Below are 22,653 nucleotides of genomic sequence, written 5' to 3'. Positions count from 1 at the left end.
TCTTTCTCTTTCTCCTGCCTCCTGTCTTCTTTGGGTAAAATCTGAAGCCAAGTGTCAACTCAGAGGGCATAGCTTTCTGACTTTATCTCTTATGAACTGTGTGACTTGGAGCAAGTCACTTAACATCTTGGTAAGTTCTTGAATATCTTGAAAATGGGGGAACCATATTTTTCATGTATCCAAGCATTTGCAAATGCTTTTATTAATCAGATATCTACTAAACACATTTGCATGCTAGACCATACTCCTGCATACAGGAGATGTGGGTAGAAAGATGATTAAAATATAGTCCCTATCCACTGGGTGATAACGATAGAGTGGAGACCAATACTCTACTCACAGTGTTGTTTCAAGAAGTAAAGAAAGTAATGTAGTTAAAAGTATTTTGTGAAGCTATAGAATTGTCACACCACTATGTTGTAATCCTGAAATGAATATAACACTGTATGCCAATTATTATTCTATTAAAAAAAACATTTTGTGAATAAAATAGTTCATTATGAAAAGTAAAGTATTTGTACTTTCAATTTCCTTTCAGTGACTTCTAAAAGGTGTAATTTCTGCCATCAAATGTTTCCCTTGGGTTGACCTAGACTTTCACATGCAAGATAAAGTCCTACTGGCACATGTGAGATAAAGATCACAAGGCCATTATCTTCAGTATAGTAGACATTTGACCTCTTGTGCAGAGATTTAAAGTAAAAGGGGTCAGGTACTTGGTGTCTTCCTTTCTCATGTAACAACAAGCCATGCATTGGCAGACCAGCGCTGCTGTGACAGCTCCTCCGTGGGTCACCCCGTGGCTCCCTTGGGAGGATCCAAAATGGCAACGTGCAAGAGGGCTACCAATGTTATGGCTAAATGTCAGCCAGCAAGGCAGAGGTAAGAGGCAAAGTAGAGGGCATGCCCCTTCCCTTTGAGAAGTTGTCCACCTCCTTCTGCTTATGTCTCAAGAGCTAAAACTTAGAATTAGGTGATTCCACCTATCATTAGGAGAGGCTGGGAAATGAAGACTTTATCCTGGGCATCTGTCACACCTCACATCCAATCTGTCAAATGTGTCTAGATTCTAGCCCCTTCTCACCATTTCACTGCTTTCACTATGGTCCAAGTCACCATTAGTCTTTGGAGGACTGTGGTAGCTGCCAGACTGATCCCTCCTTCTATTCTTGCTTTCCCTTGAAATCTTCACTCAACACAGAATGATTCTTTTAGGAGTTAGATTTTTAACTCCTCTACTCAAAACTCTCCAATGGCCCATGAAGCTCTCTAAGATGGGATTCCTGCTACCTGTGACCTCTTTTCCTATCCCTCCTCACTCCAGTCACTCTTGCTTCCCTGTGGTCCTGAGGATGACAGACACACTCTTGTGTGAGTGGCTTTTTTTACTAGCCATTCCCTCTGCCTGGATGGCCCACCAGCTCAGATATTCACATGGTTTGCTTCCTCACCTCCAAATCTTTGCTCAAACAGTGCCTTCTCATAGAAGTCTACCCTGTTTAAAATTGCAAACCCCTTCCCTCTCTCTGCTGTACCAATCTGCCTTATCTCACCCTAAATTTTCTATTATAGAGTATATTTTCCTTGATTACTATCTTCCTTTGCTAGAATGACAACTCTATGAAGGCAGGAATTTTTATCTTTTTTTCTTATCTAATACAACCCAACACCTAGAACAGTGCCTGGTATCTACTAGATACTCAATAAATATTTTTTGGATGTAAAATTGAATGAAAAGATGGAGTTGAACTTAGTTCTGATGATATCATTTGAATGCTGTATCTATGGTGTCTGAGGCAAGACCAATCCTAAACTTCTCAGTTCCATAGGTCAAAAATTCATTTTTGTTTATTGATCTAAAAAACACTGCTTATTTAATCAAATTGGTTAAAGTTCAGTTTTTGTTATTTGCAAGAGAATAGCCCTTGGCTTCCACAGAGAGCTATATAGGTTGGGAAATCATGGAAGACCTCTCTGAGGAAGGGACACTTAAGCTGACATTTGAAGAACGAATAGGAACCAGCCAAACAAAGATCAGGGAAGGAGATGGGCAGTGCAGGGGGAATATTCCAGGATGGTGGGTAATGAGAGCCCCAAGGAAGGCAGGAATTGAAAGCTATCTGTTGACATGGAAATATGACGAATGAGATGGAAAATGATATGAGATGAGGCCAAGAGATGGCTGGGGCCATCATAGGAACCCTGGAAGTATCAAGGAGGATTTTTAATGATATCATGTCATGAGGGCAATGGAAAGCCATTTATAGATTTTAAGCAGGAAAGTGATATGACCTAGCATATTTTTTCTGAAAGATCACTTTGGGTATTGGTTGGTTAATGGATTGTGGTGTGTGTGTGTGTGTGTGTGTGCGCGCTTGGGGGGAGTATTCTGAAAGTGGGGAATATCAGGGGTCCAGATGGGAAATGATAGTTGTTTGGACATGAGTGGATGATAGAATTAGATGAAATTGAGATATATTTTGGAGGTATAATCAACAGGATTTGGTAACAGATTGTCTGTGGGGGTGAGGAAGAAGGAGGCAACAAGAATAACTCCTAGGTTTTTGGCTTGAGCAATGCTAGGATGCAGGTGTCGTTTGCTGAGATGTGGAAGACTAGAGCAGGAGCTGACTGAAGAAAGAAGCCTGCGGACAGAGGCAGCCAGGCCTGATGCTAGATGCATCTTGGCTGAGTATCAGCAATGTTCTCTGCCATAGTTAGACACTAGTATGTCTTGAATATGCTGGACAAGCAGTTTATTGCAGCACATTAAAATTGTTTATCCATGAGAGAAAAGTAAGGACAGCATTGTATTTGCTTTATTTTTCTTTGTAGATAATGAGGTTGTTGTAAATTCCCTCAAAGCAAAAACACAGTCCCTGCAAAGAGCTGGATCATAGTGTCAAGGGCAGCAATTGCCCTGGAGATGTATTCAAGGTACAGTTAGATGTATTCAAGGTACAGGTTAACTTCTTTAACCTGGGGAGGTTGAAGAAGGCCTCCAGCCTCACATGGGACATTTGACCAGATGGTCTCTGTGGTCCTTCCAACTGGGGGGGTTGTGGGGGGGGGGTTCTGTGACCCTCAGCCAATGAAAAGGCTAACAGAAAGCAAGAGCTGGAAAGGATGAAGGAGGCCCCAGGGATGAAACAAGTTACTAAGTGGTCTTTAAGAATTCATGTTCTCAAAGTAAGGAATTTACTTCCTCAGGGCTTATTGTCTTCCCTGCATCAAAATGGGAATACACAAATGAAGGTTAAAGTTTTGGAGTAACATAACATTTTTAGAGTCTAAATTTAGGATGAAGCCAAGGAAGACTATAAAGTTTATTGCTTTTGGAACTTCAAAGTGAAAATTAGTTGTAGAGCCATACAGAGTGAAGCTTGAATACCTACTCTGTCATCCACCAGATGTGTGATCTGTAACAAATGATTTAACTTCTCTTGGCCTCACTTTTCCCTTACGTAAAATAGAGGAATTTATAGATCTTGCCCCCTCTGATCGTTGTGAGGACCAACTGAAATTATGGATCTTGGCACGGACTTAAGTGCTCAATAAACATCAGCCTATGAGCAATTGGAGCTCATATGAGCCATTTTATAAGCATTTTAGAAAATATAGAAAAGTTTGGAAAAAGTATTTTTATCACTTAGAACAGTTAACATTCTAAGGCTTTTTTTCCTATTTTTTTCTGTACATTTGTGCTACATAGTTATGATTGTATTGAATTTCATATTCTGCTGTCATGGTCTGCTTGGGCTGTTGTAACAAAATACCATACACTAGTGGCTGAAACAACAGACATTTATTTCTCACAGTTCTAGAGGTGGGAAAGTCTAAGACCAAGGTGCAGCAGATTTAGTGACTGGGAGAGCCACTTCCAGGCTTGTAGACCATCACCTTCTCCATGTATTCTCATATAGCCCTTCTTTGGGGCATATTCCTGGAGAGATGGATCTCTCTCTCTCTCCCTTATCTCACAAAGATATTAATCCCATTACGAGGGTCCCATCCTCCTGACCTCATATAAACCTAATTGCTCTCTAAAGGCTCCACCTCAAATACCATCATATTGGGGGCTAGGACTTCAACTTGAGAATTTGGGGGGGGAGACACAAACATTCAGCCCATAACACCTGCTTTATATCTCTTAATATTATTGGACCACTAAAATCCTTCCTACTGCTCTTTGTCATTGTTTCCCCAATAAGGGTTTTATTATTTTTTAATGATGCAGTGTGAGGGGTGGAGTTGCTCTTTCTGTAGATATTTTTCTATTGCACAATACGATAGATGATGGAATTGGACTCATACAAACCTCTTCTCATGGCTTATTTCTGCCATTCACTGGCTGTGTCAGCTTAGGCATGTTCCTTAAGCTCTAGAGGTCTCTATGCAATAGAGATGCTAGGCCTCTTCACAGGGTTGTGGTGGGGCTTCACTAAGATAATATATATTGCAGTCACTATGCTAATAATAATCAGTTATTAGAGACTGATTTTCCACCTCTAGCAATTCTGTTGCCTAAGATTTTGCAAATAAGATCCACGAAAGACACAAAAATGCAATGGTGAAATTCATCCATGGGCAGAGTCACAAAAAGTGTTCAAATTTTGTGCTTAAACTTGAATATTAAGAGGACACGGGTATCAGAGGCTGGTGTCCTCAATGCCTCTGCCTTCTTCCCTCAGAAGAATGTGTATGTGTATATGTATTTCCTTGTTGGGACACTCATTAGGCAGCATTGCAACGATCTGCTGAAATGCTCTGTCACTAGAGGTACTCCCTTTGAGGAAAGGGCCTGCAAGTATCTCACTTACACTTAAATGTCCAGGGCTCAGCACAGGCCTCAGTTCAGAGAAGGCTCCCAATAAAGACATGCTGAATGAATGACTGGGTACTTAGATGAATGGACGGATTAGCATTGTCATGGAGAGGGGGCAGAAAAACACCTATATTTGTTACCTTAACAGAATCTTCATTCTCCTTCTGTGTCCTGAATAAGAAGAAATGATTGGAAGCAATACAACAATGAAACTAAAAGAAAAAAACAATGAAGGCCCAACAGAATTTAATATAGCAGATGCACACTGTCGTCTTCCTAGGGACTAAGGAAATTAGAAGTCATGTTTGAGTCATGTACAGGATATGATGGTAGTCTCCAGGGCTCTGTTTATCAGCTTGGCTTTGGTAGAAAGTTTTTGTCGTGATCTTTGTGAGAAGTAATGTAAGCAAACCATCAAAAGTGTCAAGAGAAAACCAGAAACTGACTAACCAAGAGTATAATTGCTTTAGCTTGTTTGTTATTTTGAGGAAATTAAACACGTTATTAGCAATGTGTGCAAGAGTTCCATATCAGCAAGGCAGGTTAGGAACCTGTCTAATATCTAACCATTTGCTTTACACAATGTCAGAATTAGAAGGGACATTGGGGTCTCTCTGGAGGTGCCAGTCCCAACATTCCCCACTATTGGTTTTTAACCAGTTCGGTCAAAGAGAAGGAGTTCAAAATATCAGATCTAGACTGGGGAAAGTCACCTCAACATGAAGTACGCTTTCTCCTACTTACCTACCCAGTCGCAGGCAAGATCACTGAGGCAAGTAGCCTCCTCCCCACCTACCCCCAGAAGAGCCACACTTGTCACAGAGGAGAAGGAGGAGAATGCTCACAGATCACGAAATGGGAAACTAAGGCAGGCCATGTGGAAACAGCAACCTTGAATACCTTACTCCTGGCCTGTATAGGATTGTGAGCTAATGGAGTTTAAACTATTGGCAAACCATCAATCACTCATAAGTTAGTAAGGGGTGGAAAGACTAGAAATTTTACTCTAGCAGAATGTTCTGGCTGTCTACTGTGGCTTATAAACCACTCCACACTGCAGTGTTTTTTTCTTACAATTTTGTCTATTGACAGTCTCAGTCAGATGGTTCTGGCTTAGGGTCCTTCACATGGCTATTTTTGGAGGCTGGCATTGGAGTAATCTAAAGGCTTCTTCAGGGGGATCCCTGGGTGGCTCTGCGGTTTAGCACCTGCCTTTGGCCCAGGGCATGATCCTGGAGTCCCAGGCTCGAGTCCCACATCAGGATCCTTGCGTGGATGCCTGCTTCTCCCTCTGCCTGTGTCTCTGCCTCTCTCTCTCTCTCTCTCTCTCTCTCTCTCTCTCTATCTCTCTCTATGTCTCTCATGAATAAATAAATAAAATCTTAAAAAAAAAGGCTTCTTCATTCATGTCTGGCACCTGGGCTGGATGACTGGCCAGCTGGAATATCTCTCCCCCACTGCCCTCTCTACTTTTGTAGCGTGGGCTTCCTCAAAGCATAGACAGAGTAATCAGATCCTTACATTGCAGGTAGCTTCCCCCACGACAAATTTTCCAAGAAGCCTAGGTGAAAACTGCAAGGTTTCCCATGACCTAGCCTTGCAGGTCCTAGAACATGACTTCTGGTACATTTTATGGTTAAACAAGTAACCCAGCCTAGCTCAGATTCAAGGGGTGAGGAACTAGACTCCACCTCTCAGTGAGAATGGCAAGATATATGTGATCATCTTTAATTTTTATTTGTCAGAAGTTCCTTCATGGAAACATGAAAGTAGGGAGATGGCAGCTAACAATGATTTAAATACTCTATGTCAGGGGCACACCAGCAAGTGTCTGCTCATTCTCACAAAGATCCTACAAGGCAAGTGTTACTATCTCCATTTTACTAGCGAGGAAACTGAGGCCCAGAGAGATTAAGTGATCTGCTGATCCATAGGCAGCAGAGTGAAAGATCAAACCTAGTTATGCCTGATTCCAAAGTTTTTGCTCCTTCTGCTACACTACAGTATCATACACCTATTTTGAACCTCTCATTTTATGGGGGTGGAAATTGAGGGCACCTTAAATGCCCATGAGCTGGTAGATTTTCTCTCTCTCTCTCTTTTATGATTTATGTATTTATTTTGAGAGAGACAGAAAGAGAGTTTGAGCATGGAGGGGGGCAGAGGGAGAAAGAGGATCCTCAAGCAGACTCCCTGCTGAGCGCAGAGCCCAACACAAGGCTCCATCTTATAACTCTGAGATCATGACCTGAGCAAAATCAAGAGTCAGCTGCTCAATTGACTGGGCCACCCAGGTGCTCCACATTGGTAGTTTTTAAAATAATCACTTTAATGACAGTTTCCCTGGCCTAGTATTTGCTCTTGTCTAAAATTAATGAGTTGATATTGAGCAAAGCCCATATTCTATCTTACGAAATGTATTATGAAGTGGGAAAGACTACTTTCAACCCAGGCTCATCAAGAGGACTTTTCCAACAGCAGATCCAAGGAGGAGGGCCTCCCATGGTATTACACTGCTGAAGGGTGAGATTTCATAGAAGGCCCTTCCTCACTATGTTGCCAGGGTTCCCATTTAGAACTCTAAGTCTCTCACTCTGTCTTGAAATCAAATCCAAAGCCCTTGTGTTTACTAAAATTTTATATCAGTGGTTCTTAACACTAGGACACCCACTTTTAATAATAAACATTTTAAATAACTTTTTAAAAATCCTGAAATGGAAATCATACTACCAACCCATAAAACTCAATGATAAGCAGAGAGGAGAAGTCAAAGGAAGATATTCATAACAAAATGATATGGATACTGCAACACACCTACATTTTAAGATAGACACCATTAGTAGTTCTCAAACTGTGATGAAGAGACAGTTAAAAAATGTTTCATCTACTACAAACTGATACTTTTGTAAAATATAATAAACTGTTGCTATAATGAGCAATTGGGATAAAATTTCTCAAAAGGTTACTCTTACTTTCCTAACTGGCAAAGGACTGGTAAGTTTGTAGATGAGCTCTGGAGGGTGGATCCCACTTTGAGCAACACTGCTTTAGGTTGATTAATGTTTACAACCCTTTCAGGTAGGTTCCCATATTACAGGTTAGGGAACTGAGGCACTGAGAGGTTCCATAGCTGCCCAGAGCTCTGATTCATCCAAGCACTTTGGCACTGCCAATGCAGCCCTCTTGACTGTGATAGATACAGAATAAGATTCATAGTACCCCTAGAACATGCACAGTCCTTTGGAAGAAACAAATGATAGGTTAATTGCTTTTTTTAAAATCTTGATAAAATTTTTATCATTGAGTAAAATTTAGGGACAAGACTCTCACCCCACTGGAATTATGCTCAGCTCCAAAATCTCTCTCCAGTCAGCTTTTCAGGAATTCTCTCATTTTACCACCAAGTGAACAGCACGAGTCTTGAAACCATCCAAACCTCCAGTTCCCCATTCTGTCTCCACTGGCCTTCATTTGGGAGAGGCCTGGGGGATGCAGGCAAGAACACTTCTCATGCCCAAGTTAAGCATCTTTTCGAGCAACATGTGCCCCCCTCCTGAAGGAGTGTGGAGAGGATACAACAAGAACTTAATTGGCTCATCTGTTCCCATATCTGCTCGTGAGCAGCCTGTGATCACAAACAACTCATTTAGGGGCACGTCAGTCTCTCCCCAAGAGGTACCACCCCCACACCATTTGTGGACCACACACTCTGGTGTGTGAATCACCTCCTAGGATGAGTGACTATTGCCTCACTGCTTCAGAGAGCTTCCTATTGAAGCAGCAGTTGCCCTAAAGCCTTGGAAAGAGAGCAAAACAACTTTTGAAGGAAATGAACACTGTCCCTTTGTTAGCTGTGAGGCCATTGCAGCTGGAAATGGGCCTCACTTCCCCTCAGCAACAGCATCCAAGTTTCTGCAGGCTCCTGAGGCCCTGGCCTACCACAGCTCATGGCGTAGCTTCTTGAGTGTCTCCAACAGTGCCACTCAGGGGCTCTGAGACTGATTATTTAAGGGAGACATTTATAGAGCACTTACTCTATGCCAGGCACTGTATGAAACAATCTACATAAACTATTTTGTTTCATCCTCAAAAGAAACAATAAGAGGAGATAGATACTATTATGATTTCTACTTTGCAATTGTTTTAAACTAAGGCACAGAGTGGTTAAGTACCTGTCAAGAGTCAGAGAGCTGGAAAGTGGAAGAACCAAGGCAATTTGGCCCAAGTACTTGCTCTCAAGTGCTGAGCCTTAGTGAACATTCAACCTTGGTGCAGGGGCCTCATCATTCACAGGAACATTATTCCACATTTATTGAATGCCTGCTTTGGTCTCAGTCAGGCTGCAGAGAGATGTGAAGAGCATGGCATCACACCTGGTCTCGGGGCTTGACCTTCATAACATCAGTATTCCCACCTAGTGGTGGGATCCAACATCTCCTTACAGAGACTGAGGAAAGAACCAAGGAGACAGTGTATCAAAAACACCCCATATAGGCCTGGCCTGTGGTAGGTACCCAACACGTATTATTCACCCATCCTCTTCCAAGACACACATGGGAAACTCAAAGAATGTGTAGCTGTGTGAACAACATAGACATGTAATGAACACTTACAAAGTGATTAGAACTCTAATGGAAGCACATTAGATTTTAGGATAATGCAAATGGGAATCATGAAGAGATTGTAATTTTATGTGTCTTATCTAATTTAGCCCTAATAATTCTATGAATTTGGTATCAATTTGTCCACTTTATAGGTGAGGACATTCTGTATACACGGTACCAAAAAAGAAAGCATACTCTACAAAAGGTAGAATTTTGGGATGCTTAATTATAGACATTGTTTATTGAGCATCTGTTGTGTGCCAAGTGTGTTAATATACCCCACTGAGGTCTCACAGTAGGAATTATTACTCACAATTTATAATGAGGAAACTGAAGCTAAGGAAGATTAGGAGGCTTGCCTAAGGACCGAAATCTAGTGTATCTCAAAAGTTGTTTTGTAGTACAGGATGATCTTATTGATGCTAAGTTTGCAATGTGAAAGTCAAATTGTATATAAGCAGGTTTAGTATCATTTTGAAGTTTGTTTCAAGGTGCCCATAGCTTTCTGCCCGTTAAGCACATTTTATTTTATTTAGTCCTTTAGATGTGCCATGACAAAAAAAAATTCAACTATTTCAGGGTTTCTTCTGGAAAACAGGCTTGAGAGTAAAGGTGGCAGCTCAACACATCTGTGAACTCAAAGGCCAAGAGATTGACAATGAGTGAAATGCACCATGAGCCATATTTGGTGCATCAACCAGATTGACTCTCGCACAAGGAGAAGGTGTAGGTTTGGTGGAATGATGGGAAGTTCCACCCTTTCAACTGGTTTGCCAGTCTTGGTATGAACTCCTCACTGATCTCTGAATAACAGAATGTGAATAATGAGAGTTTTCAATTTTTCTGAGTCTTGCTGCTCAGCTTTGGTCTACTCTAAATATGGACTCCCCCAGCACAGTGATGCACAAGCTTGCCAAACATGTTTGACGTAGACAAAATCCAGAAATTGGATGGAGTTAAAGTTCTGGTAAATCCTGCATATAGCTGAGATTTTGTGCCATCAAATGTATTTTCTATCCAACCTATGACATGTTTCCATGTGGGTGGCAGTTTGAGACATTCAGCAAAGCTAAACATGAAACTTGGTGCTATTACCAGCTTGGACTGCCTGCAGAAAAATGGTTCATAGCCATGGAAAACGATGGCTAGATTTGGTGAAATAATTTTTCTTTTTTGTTTTACTTATCATCTAATAGACCAAATGTTTATGAGAAAAGACTCTTGATATACCCTCCCACTCTATGTAGGAGAGTCTGGATTTGAACCCAGTTCCGTATGACTCTGAATGCCTGTGTTTATCTTATGTAGCTATGTTCTTCTCTGGCAATTAAGCTGAGTAGTGACAAATAAAAAGACATTTTTCCATTTTTCCAGATGGATTAAGAGGCAAGGGACATATAAGCAGAGGGAACAGCACATGTATGAACAAGGCCCTGGACTGTGGGCTGAACTGCCAAGACAATGTAAGGTCACACAAATAATGTAAGGGAATACTTGCTATCAGAAGTGTTTGAATGCACTGACATGTGTCACTTGCCGTATATTCATTCATTTGGTAATTCAACAGATGTGTATTGAGTGCCTCCTATATGACAGGTAACATTAGAATTAGAATCGAATTAGAATTGGAAATTATTAGAAACCTTTGTCAAAATATCACTGCTCCTTATATCTAGAATTTTCTTCTTTAAAACAAATGAGTGTACAGAATTTTGTCTCATTGGCAACCTAGCAGCAAAAGTCTTTTTTGAATGAAGCTGGCCTTTGAGTGAAATAAACCATGAATATTTATGATAGATTAAAGGCAAGCACATAATATAAAGATAAAAGGAAATAAATCACAATACTAGCCCAAAGTATAGGCTCTGCCTCCCCTGGCCCTGGCCAGCCCCCTCTCAGCAGCCCCCAAGGGGTAGAGTCAAGGTGTCAGGGGTAGGTGGTACCACCCAAGAGATTTCCCTGTGAGCCTTTGGCACCTCCCTTCCCCCATGCCTCTGTACCTACACTTACATCTTTGGCCTGGGATGGATCTTGGTGGTCTGCTGATTCAACCTGTTTATTCTGCTGAAGCCCAGAGATGAAAATGACCACTCAAGTTCTTTTAGTCACCTGTATTGGCTCCTGTCTTTCTTTCTCACTGCCAGAGTCTTACCTCAATGTCTCATCATTTTTTACCTGGATTATTCCAATTGCCTTCTAGTAGATCTCCCTGCATACATGCTTGTCTCCTTCCACCTTCTGCACAGCAGCCGAGAGATCATTCAGAAAAGCAATTGCCATTTTACTTTGTTTCTCAAAACCATTCAGTGTTTCCATATTGCCTTGGGCTCTGCTTCTCAAACTGTGGTTTGTGATGCGGTCCAGGCAGTGCTTGAAATCGTAGGATAAACAGCATCACTCTAGAATGTTCACTTTACTTGATGGCTAATAATTACAAATGTTACCTTACATGAAAACAAATGAATATATTGTAGATCAAGAAGTTTGGGTGACCTGAGAACACTTCAGAGAATTTTCTTGTAGCAGCTGCTGTCAGAACCCATTAGAGTAAAATTGTATTCTTTTCTGCCATTAGGGATGTTTTAGCAGGAAAAGTCTTTAATGTCTTAGACCATAGGATAAATTCTAAGTGTCCTATCCTTGATTTTTCCAGGATCTTTTCATTTGTGGCTTGCCACCTGTTTTCTACAATGGGTCTCTTGCAACTCTACTCACCAACTGTCCCACACCACTGAAAATAATAGCTACTGTAGACTTCAGGGTTCGGTCAGAATCAAAAACTACCATAGGTATCTCAAACAGGAAAGCATTTTACACGGAAATTAGATGCTTGCAAAGCTGTTAGAAGATCTGGGAGAAAAAGGTTGGGAAAACCACTGCCAGTGTTCATGGCAGCAGGAAGTACAAGAATTGCAGGAAAATATCCCTAACGATCTAGGTTTTCTGTAGCGGCAAAGTGGGTGATTTTCAAGAGGATGCCTAGAAGCTGCAGGCACTAGAAAAACCTTGTGTCTATCACCTGCCAAAGACTAAGACAATGGCTTTGCTTCTTTTCTGACTTTCAAATATTGCAGCTATGCCTCTAATTCAGAATCTATGTTTCAGGCTAAGCTATGACACCAAAATCCATCCAAATCACATGCTGAGGTCCTAACTTCCATTACCTCAGAATGTGGCTGTATTTGGAGATAGGGTCTTTAAAGAAGAATTATAATTAACATAAAATGAGGTCTCACAGGTGCTAATTTAATCCAATGTGATTGGTGTCCTTTTATAAGAAGACATTAGGACACACACACACAGGGAAGGCCATGTGAAGACACAGGGAGAAGGTGGCCATCCACAAGCCAAGAACAGAGGCCTTGGAAGAAGCCAACTCTACTGATACCTTGAGTTCAGTCTTTCAGCTTCCAGGACTTTGAGGAAATAAATTTCTGTTGTTCTTTTTTTTTTTTTTTTTAAGATTTTATTTATTTATTCATGAGAGACACAGAGAAAGAGGCAGAGACACAGGCAGAGGAGCCTGCGGGGAGCCCAACGTGGGACTCGATCCCAGGACCCCAGGATCATGCCCTAAGCAGAGGCAGATGCTCAACCACTGAGCCACCCAGGTGCCCCTAAATTTCTGTTGTTTAAAGCACCCAGCCTGAGGTACTTTGTTATGGCTGTTTGGACAGCCCTAGTAAACTAACACATTCTGGGAGTAGGAATTTTATAAGACATAGTTGCTAGGCTTCCAACCCCCATGTTATAAGGAGAACTTAGAAGGGCAAAAATGGCCCTGAGTTGCCAAAAGACAATCTGGCACAGCTGGCCGGTGTTGGGAGCATGCTGAGAATCCGGCATGGCATGAAGGACTTTGCACATGTTTCTCAATTTGATCCTCCTCTCTACCAATTTGAAGTAATTCTCTCAGCCACACTGAAACACAGGTAGGAGAATGAGGCTCAGAGAAGTTACTTTTCCATGGTCACCCAGCTAGTCCCTGGTAGTGGGAACCTGGCATTGACCCCAGCAGAGGACCTCTCAGTCACTGAAAATGTGCTTTCCTCACTGGTCTAACCGGGAAACATCTACAGGTCTTTAAGTCTATGTCACTTGCTCTATTCTTTTTCTGATCAGTGACCATACACTCCCCACTCAGTGCTAACCTCTTTCCTCCCCACAGCACACCATTCCCTCCTTTATTCCCCAACACTGGTATCATGTATGGTCTTCTACGTTGTACCGAATAGTATCAAAGATTGGGAATGGCCAATGAATAAGTAAACTATAGTCTATTTACTTAATATAATGTTACATAATAATAATATAATTATATAAGTCAATATATGATTGTAATGAAGAGCTTATCATAATTTTCACGACAGACTTGTTTTGAACAATCCTAAGTGAAAAAGCAGGATTTGGTGTGATCATATGTACTTAAAAAATAAAACAAAATCCTAAACAAGGACAAAATAGAAGGAAATATTCTTAGCCACGATTATCTTTGGGTGATTTTTGTTTCCTCAGCCTTATTGCTTGTTTTGCTTCAGAATCAGCTACAATTGAAATGAATTTTTTTTATAATGGGCTTTTGAAAAATCTGAATCCTGTTCTAAAATATTTTACTGCTAATTCCCTTATGCTCTGCAGAGGGACACTGTTGAAAAGAATTCTCGGTGGTGGGGAGAGAAAGGGCCATAGTATCACTGAAGCATCGAGAACATGGAGGCTCAAGAAAGGAAACCAAAGACCAAGGAGCTTCAGGTCCTTGTTTTTCTCTCCCACCAGTTAAGTGGCAACTTCTGAGGGCCTTTCCAGAGCAGCCTGGTCAATGTTGGTGCATCCACAGTGCCTTGGTTTGAAGGGAACTAAAGCTGCTAAGCCCTGGCCCAACCTGGCCCCTTCTTGGATCCCCTCTCATAGCTTTCCAGTAGCCTTCTAGATTTAAATACAAGGGGTTCATGCATTTGAGCCAGCCATCCCTGCCCCCTCACCTGCACCTAAAGAGTTCTGCCTAGGTATATTCCTCTTCTGGCCCTGGTCCTGGTTCACTCAACAGAAAGCTAATTCTTCGCATGACACCCTTTATTACTCCATGTGAATCCTCTCTGGATTTGGGTTCATGAGACCAGAAATTCTGTCTGTTTGGCTGCTGGCTGTATCTGCAGCATGTCACATATAGCAAGTACTTAATAAATGTAGAATGAATGAACAAGTGAATGAGTGAATGAATGAATATGGTCCATGAGTCTTGTCTTCTTCAGGCCAAATATCAGCAGTTCCTTCAACAAGTCTTCTCTGATGTGGTTCTTGGATCCCACACCACTTTTTTTTGGATACCATCCAACGTGGCAGTGCTCCTACTTGAATGTAGAGTCAGCGATCTGCACAATAGTCCCAGGAACTGTAACTTCCCTCATTTAGAATAATCTGTCTTTATGATGCAGCTCAAGATCTTAATACCTGTAGACAAAGCCACTTATGTTAAAAAAAAAACTGGGCTATATTTTTAGGGTTTTGGGCCATGGTTATAAATTCCAGCAGCACTGGGGTCCCTATTTAGACCATTAAAGACCCAAGTAAGATAGTGGAAAAGGCATAGGACCAGGAGTTGAAAGACCTGGACTCTGACCATTTCAGTGGTTCTAGCCAATGCTAGGTACCAGGCTCACTCTGCGCCAGGTGTGGTGTTAAGTGCCTCACACATGTATTTGTATTTCATCCTTGTTGAAAACATAGCTGCTATTTTCATCCATGTCTTACAAATAGGGGACTGAGGTTTAGGGAGGCTAAGCAACTTACCTAAGCTTGTCTCCATCATTTCATTGCCAAGGAATCTTGAGCTGGTCACTCAGACTCTTTGCTTCATTTTCCTTATCTGCCAAATGAAAATAATACCTGCCTTGGAGTGTTATTGGGAGGATTTATTGAAAGGATGCAGTGAAAATAACTATTAAAACCCACAGATTTGCAATACATTATTATAAAGGCTCTGACTTTCCAGCACGCAGTCTGGAGACCTAGACTCCAATTTCCTCTCCTTGTCTGTGCTTTCCAGATTGCTGTCACTTGATGTAACAAATGTTTTCTTCCTTTCTTGAATCCTGGCCTTTTCGTAGATTAAGAGTAATTACTCCCAAATGGATACATGAAAGTCCAGTTTATGCTTAACATACATCAAGCCATCCATAAATATGCGTTTATATTTTATTTATTATTCTTCATGAAATCTATTTCAAGTGAAAACAAACAAATCCACTCTTTCCAAGTGTTAAAGGATCTCGGCCCCAAAGGCCGCTTTCTGCACTACTCTTCCAGCAGAGGGCACTATTTCTCTATAAAGCAGGGGAATCTTTCAAATAAGATCCTCAGATTTTGGAGGGGGTACAATATATCTGGGACCCCAGAAATAAATGCATAGCAAAGTACCAGGAATGAAAATAGGAAAGATGCCATTTGGGTCAACTTCCCTAATTTTCAATTAGTGCGGAAATGCCAATGTGTGGGTCAGTCCCCCTCATTTAGAAATCACAGAATGTGATTAGAGCCTTACAGCCCATTTAGCCCACAGGTCACAAAGAAATAGCCTGTGGGCTACATTCGGTCCACATTCACGTTTCTCCCCCTGTATTATTATTATTATTATTATTATTATTATTATTATTATTATTATATTACTAGATGAACATTAGTTTAAGCAGGAGATTGAACAAAAAAAAAATAAAGATTTCTTAGCATTTCTTTGAAAATGAATCAGAAACTCTCATATCCCTGAGCCCACAGGTTACCATGATGACAATTAGTGGAGTTCAATAAATTCCACCCTTTTGGACAGGGCATAGTTTTGTTCCTTCCCTCAACTCCATTCAGCCTGCCCCATGGGTTTACATCATCTATCCAGACACAAAAGTACTTGAGTTTATGACCTGCAGATTCTAGTCCAACCTCTTCATGCTACAGATGAGGAAAATGAAGCCCAGAAACCGGAAGGCCTGTACTCAAGTTCACACCACAAGGAGGTGTCAAGACCAGGTTAGACATCAGGCTTCCATGGGGTTTCTTAAAACTGAAGATTGGTCTTGATGCTTGCCCATGCCTTAGGGAGGAAGCTTCAGCCCTTGACTCCCAGAAGGCTGGTGCTCCCCAGCAGGTGGAAGGGACCAGAAGGAGGTTCCAGACAGTGTCAGATGCAAAGTGGAAGACAACAGAAAGAGAGAGGAGAGTCTCAGTTTTGCTTCTCAGACTCCTGATCTCTTCTGCAGATGGGACAGGACTTGGAGAGCAGAGTTAAAAAGACTTAGTTTCTCAAAATGCCTGGGCCTTTTTTTCCTCATCTGTAAAATGGAAGCACTATTACTTTGTGGAGGTTGCATGAAAATTATTCATTCTATGAGTAAAGCGTCTGTGATCCCTTCAATTACTGCCCTTCTACTAGATGGCAAGTACTGAGGGTGCAGCCATGCCTGAAACGGGGGGAGTCCTCAGTAAATGGAAGCAATTATTGAGGAGAAACAAGAGAGACGGTATCTCTGTTACTTAGTGCAGACTCTATACCTTTGGCCTCTAGCCCTCCTAAGTGCTTCTCCTAAATCAGTGGCTGTCACCTTAGCTGCATATTAAAATGTCCTGGGGTGCTTTTACAAATCTTGATACCTAGACCACCTCCCAGACCAAGCGAGTCAGAATCCCTAGGGCTGGGATCCAGTCGCCAGTGCTGTTTAAAGTGGCCTGTGTCACTCCAGGGTGCAGCACAGGTCAGGACCACTGTCCTAAATCCCTTCCTTACCCTGCCACAGCTCCAACTCTCTTCCTTACCAAAGAACCACCCTAGGTATACACTTCCCTCCCAGCCCTACCCTTGCCCTTGGATAGATTAATTAAACCCCTCTGAGCCTTCTTTTTCTTAACAGAATAACAGGGCTGTAGAGGAGAGAGTTGGTAACCTACCTGCATCCCTTTCCTCTCCAAGAAGAGGCTGATTTTGGACCAGCTCCAGGGGTAGGACTGGTTGGCCTTGGTGTTATTCAATCATCCTTGTTTTCCAATGCTTGGTTTAGGGATGAGACTGTGGACACAAATCTGTTAGATAATATGTGAGAGGAGTTTTCTAGGAAAAGCTTTTCTTTGCTCCTGCAAAAGAACAAGAAGGGTGCTGTGTGGGATCTTGATTTGACACTTGAAGCTCCTGCATCCATTTTGTGACCAGGTGGAGGATTGAGGCAGCATAGGGGCACAACATTTAAAGATGAATTTTAACTAGAATTTTTAGGAGATTAAATCAGAAGGATGATGAGCAGAAAATTAATATTTACTGAGTCCCTATCATGTTCCAGATTGTCTATTAAGTCCAGTATGATATGTGCTCACCCATGTGACAGCAGTGGTCTGGCATTATAAAGTACTCAGCTGAAGGAGTTAGATCTGTTGATTTTAATTTTAGCTCCATCTTTTAATTTTTTTTTTTAAATTTATTTATGATAGTCACAGAGAGAGAGAGAGAGAGGCAGAGACACAGGCTGAGGAAGAAGCAGGCTCCATGCACTGGGAGCCTGATGTGGGATTCGATCCCGGGTCTCCAGGATCGCGCCCTGGGCCAAAGGCAGGCGCCAAACGGTTGCGCCACCCAGGGATCCCCTTTAGCTCCATCTTTTAGGCAAATGGTTTAAACTCTCTAAACCTCAGTTTTCTTATCTGTGAAGTGGGAATAATGGAATCTACACATCATGGGATTATTGGCAGGATGAGTCAATGCATGAAACAAATAATCCATGTAAATAATCTAACACACGATTAAGACTCGAAAAAAGCCACGTGTTACATTTTTTAAAAAAATTAACTCTGTAAAGCAGGTTATTACTACTTTTACTCTTCTCATCATCCACTCTTTACATATGGATAAAATGAGAATTACAAAGCCCATCGACTTGCCTAAGGTCCCAAGTATGTAAGTGACAAAGCTGAGGTTTAAATTCTAGAGTTCTTACTCTGAACCTATCTCTTGTTCCTTTCCTCTGTCTCTGCTTGTCATGCTCGGCTGAGGAAATCCCAACATCCTCTCGCAGGAGCAAGTAGTGGCCTGGCGAACTCTTCCACAAATACAGGTTTGCTGGCAAACCAAGTAAAAAGGAGAAGCTGAGCCCTGAGGTATGCATGTGACTGAGTAACTGAAAGTCAAGGAGCCCTTCAGCTCGACACTTAGTAGGTTTGCAAATAACAAAGGACCATAGGACCATAGACTATCAGGGTTCAAAGAATCCTTTAGCGATCAAATAACCCAAGCCCACCCCACGCTGGAATTCCTAATTGCTAACCCCTTGAAATGGGGGCTTCCTACTTTCCAGAGTGGGGCCGTTTTAATTCTACAGCTTGTTGAGACAATTCTTACCTCCCTGGAGCCTCTATTGATTGTTTTAGAACTCATTCTTTTGCTACGCAGCAGACAGCCCTTTGGAAATGTGGTGATGACAGCTCATTCACCTGAGTCGGCTCCTCACCGCCAAGCTTCCCCACCCCAGCTTTCTCAACTGATCTTCTAACTGTTCCAGTTGTTTCCAGTCCAACTGCCAGTCTGACCCCTCTTTTGATATAGGAAGACAGAAGTGGAATCCATACTCAGGGAATAATTATCTAACAGTCAGAGCTGTTCGGCAATGGATCAGTGGCTGATTTGAACATTATTGCTTGTATGGAAATTATACCTAAAAAGACTCTGGGTGAAGGGGAAACAGTTACTTCATGGGATGGGCATGTTTTTGTTTTTGTTTGTCCAACATCCATACTACCTCCATGGGGCTAGGATTAAAGTTCGCTTGGGTAAATCGTCCTTTGGGTACAGTCTGGCCAGGACACTTAGCAAGGTGCCCTACCCCCCCCTCGTGTGGCAGAAACATGGCCCTCACTGAGTTGTCCAGAACTTCCCTTCCTAATCGAGCATGTGAGTGGTTTGAGCCACTGGTCGTCACAGGGGCTCTTGGACAAGCCGGTGTGTAGTTCCTGCAAAACCCCTGGAGCAGCTCGCTTCCTCTTCCTGTCTTTCTAAATCTATTTCCCCACTTTCCTTTTGAAATTTTGAATTCTCTTGTATTTTCCAAAAAACTCCTTCCTGGCATCTATTAATTAGCCAGATGCAGTTTCTGTTGCTTACAAGTGAAGGCCCCTGGTTCATGCAGTAATGGAATAAGGGGGCAAATAATATTATGGAATACTAATTAAAAAGTCTCAAGACATAAAGAGAAAAATATAGAATTTACTTTACTCTATATTATTGTACTAATTGTACATGCTGTATTTATTCTATATGGTATGTATGTATGTATGACAAATATTTTTATTTTACTTTTTAAAAATTAAGTTTTTATTGTAAGATACCATGTACCCATTGTAGAAAGTTGGGAAAACACAGAAAATCACATAGTACATGTCACCTATATAAAATTATTACTCAGCTGCTAAAAGTCTGAGTCTATGCCTGAGGGGAGAACTTATACCATTCCCCACTAGCCCGATTTCTTTGGTTACCTCTTGGTCTGTTTTGATTTCACTGGGGATTGTGGACCAGTGCTTATTTTCACAGCCAAATTAATTAATGAGAAAATCCTCAGACTTTCCATCTATCACTTCCAAACACCCACTTTTGATGAGTCAGTTGCCATTTGAACAATATAGGATAATTTTCAAATTAATTAAAGTGAGACAACAATACAGCCCATTTCTTACTCAAGTTATCTCCAAGGGATTCTGGCTTCATTAATCTTTGGACCACCACTCTCAAACAGGGAAAGGACATTAATCATGTCTCTCCGGTGGGAGACGGACAGGACCCAGAGAGTGAGCGGTTTGTGAGTTTTAGAGAAGTACTAGGGTAATTGGGACTATCTACAGCTTGGGGTTTTTCTCATTTTTCCCCCCACCAGACAATCAATTAGCCATATCTATATATTTAGTGGACACCTTTTATGTGCTAATTGTTTTTCAAATATGTAAGGGAATGTGAAACACAGACAAGTCTGGGATCTAATTCCCATCCCCTTTCAGCCCAAGGAGCAAGAAGAGACAGATGTGTAAGGAAATAGGCAGGGAGATAGTACTGTGGTGTTTGTTGTAAAGCAGCTGCTGTTTCTTTTCTGAACACAGCATAAAACCAAGTTTCTTAGCATTTTGTACCTATTCTCTATTTCTGCAAGTATTTTTAGGATCTGCTATGCACCAGGCACTTTCACATGTGTCTCTTCTGTCAACTGCTCACAACAACCCAGCGAAGGAGGCTCTCCCATTTTCATCCTGCAATGAGGGCATGGAGGTGGCCCAGCCAGTGAGTCCCCTACCTCTGTCCGTGCTCTTCCTGTGTGCTACCATGTCCTAACCTCCAGTGGGCTTCAGTGTCCTGTACCTCTCTCTCAGTCCAGCTCTGAACTTGAGAGTCTTACCCAAGTCACAGTGGGCATCTCCACCTAGAGGTCCTGCAGGCATGGGGAACTCAGTCTGCCTCAGAGCAAAGCCATCTCAGTTTTGTTACTCAAACCTATGCTACCTCTTTCCTTTCCAAGTCCTGGCCAATGGTGTGGTCCACTGAAACCCTAGCTGGAATGCTGAGAATCAGCCTGGCTGCCTGTCTCCCCTGCACACCCTTCTCCCATTCAATCAACCATCATTTCTACTTTTTTTTTTTTTTAAGATTTTATTTATTTATTCATGAGAGACACACACAGAGAGAGGCAGAGACACAGGCAGAGGGAGAAGCAGGCTCCATGCAGGGAGCCCGACGTGGGACTTAATCCCAGGTCTCCAGGGTCACACCCCGGGCCGAAGGTGGCACTAAACCGCTGGGCCACCTGGGCTGCCCCATTTCTACTTCTTTCAACTATTTCAAAATCTTCCCTTCTCTCCATCTCCAAGAGTGTGGCTCCCCTCTTTATCTGCTACTTACTGCACCAGCCTGTCTCTTCTCCGAGCTGCACCCCTCTCTCACCCATCTCTCATGCTTCAGCCAACAGGATTTTCATAATTGCACATATGGTCATGCGATTCACCTGCTTAAAAATCATTCAATGGCTGACCAGTGCCCAGGTTACAAAAGTCAAACTTCTAAGCCTATCAAAAAGGTCTCTCAGGATTTGTTTTCCATACACCTCCCACCTTCTTGCTTTTGCTCTATTTTTTCTGCCTAGAGACTTTTCCCCTTGCTTCATCAACTAGCAAACTTCCATTCATCTGTCAAGATCTAGCTCAGATACTATCTCCACTACAGGAAGACTTCCTTGACCCCAAGATGGAAAAAATCTTGGGGCAGAGGACAGTGAGATTAGCAATTTATTTCTCTGACACCTTCTGTGTGGTCATCCTGACTATGATCCTCAGCTATCCATCACTACGCTTTTCAAGGTGATCTTCCCCATACAACTCTTCCCTTCCAGGTTCCTGTAGCCAATGTCCTTCCCTGTTCTTTTGGATCTGGGGTGCTAACAGCACCACTTCTTCTACTCCCGGGTTCTTGCACAGCCTCAGGGGTCCCCTACATCCTGCCCACATCCTTGCACACAAAGGATTCCTTTGTAAGTAAACTCTACTAATTTGGACATCCACCTGTTTCCTATGGGAATCCTGTCTTATCCACCAATCTTTTGCAAATTTCAGAATCACGTCTGTCTCCCTCTGTTATTGTTTCCAACTACATTATCTTTACTCTTTTATTAGACTTGGTTTGTAGCTCTTTGGCTTAAAGCTATGGGCAAAACAGCTTTTCTATCCTATTTGTCAAAACAATGAAAAGACTATAAAAATTCCCAGCTTTTATGTCCAGTCTATAGAACTTACCGCAGGAATTGTAACAAACCGTGTGTCTCACTCTGTTAGACTGTGAGCCCCTTCCCCAAGGCACAGCTCTGTGTCGGAACATAGTAGACACCCGATAAATAGTCAATTAATGAATAAACCACTAGCCAGCACCGAATACATATCTGTGGAATACGTAAATTGGAAAAGAATTGGTGCCCCAAACTTGGAAGGCTTATGGACTGCTGTTGTTAATAAGTGAGACCCCCTTTCCACCAGGATCTGCCAGGATACTGGTGTATTATTTTGCCAGACTTGGGAATTTCCTGAAAGGAGTTAAAAATATCTCTCCTCCCTAGAGCACCTTAGGATTGCATACCTGGAGAAAGCATGCTGCTTGAGTAGAACCACTGGCTAAGCTCTCACCCCACCTTCTCTCCCAGCCCCCTCATTGCACCCTTTCAG

At 42.0% G+C, this 22,653-nt stretch overlaps 1 long non-coding RNA gene across 1 annotated transcript; it reads right to left on the bottom strand.

The window, feature by feature from the left end:
- Window positions 1–14,567: 14,567 nt before the first annotated feature.
- Window positions 14,568–17,480, bottom strand: LOC121499509. The gene is made up of 3 exons (XR_005990151.1): window positions 17,365–17,480; window positions 15,220–15,295; window positions 14,568–14,880 (listed from the first exon to the last, which is right to left on the bottom strand). It is a non-coding gene; the product is annotated as an uncharacterized LOC121499509 (long non-coding RNA).
- Window positions 17,481–22,653: the final 5,173 nt, after the last annotated feature.

The sequence above is a fragment of the Vulpes lagopus genome, chromosome 10 (genome assembly GCF_018345385.1).
Source record: "Vulpes lagopus strain Blue_001 chromosome 10, ASM1834538v1, whole genome shotgun sequence".
Lineage (NCBI taxonomy): Eukaryota > Metazoa > Chordata > Mammalia > Carnivora > Canidae > Vulpes > Vulpes lagopus.
Note: the sequence above shows the minus strand (reverse complement) of the source record. Positions and strands in the feature narration are given on the sequence as shown.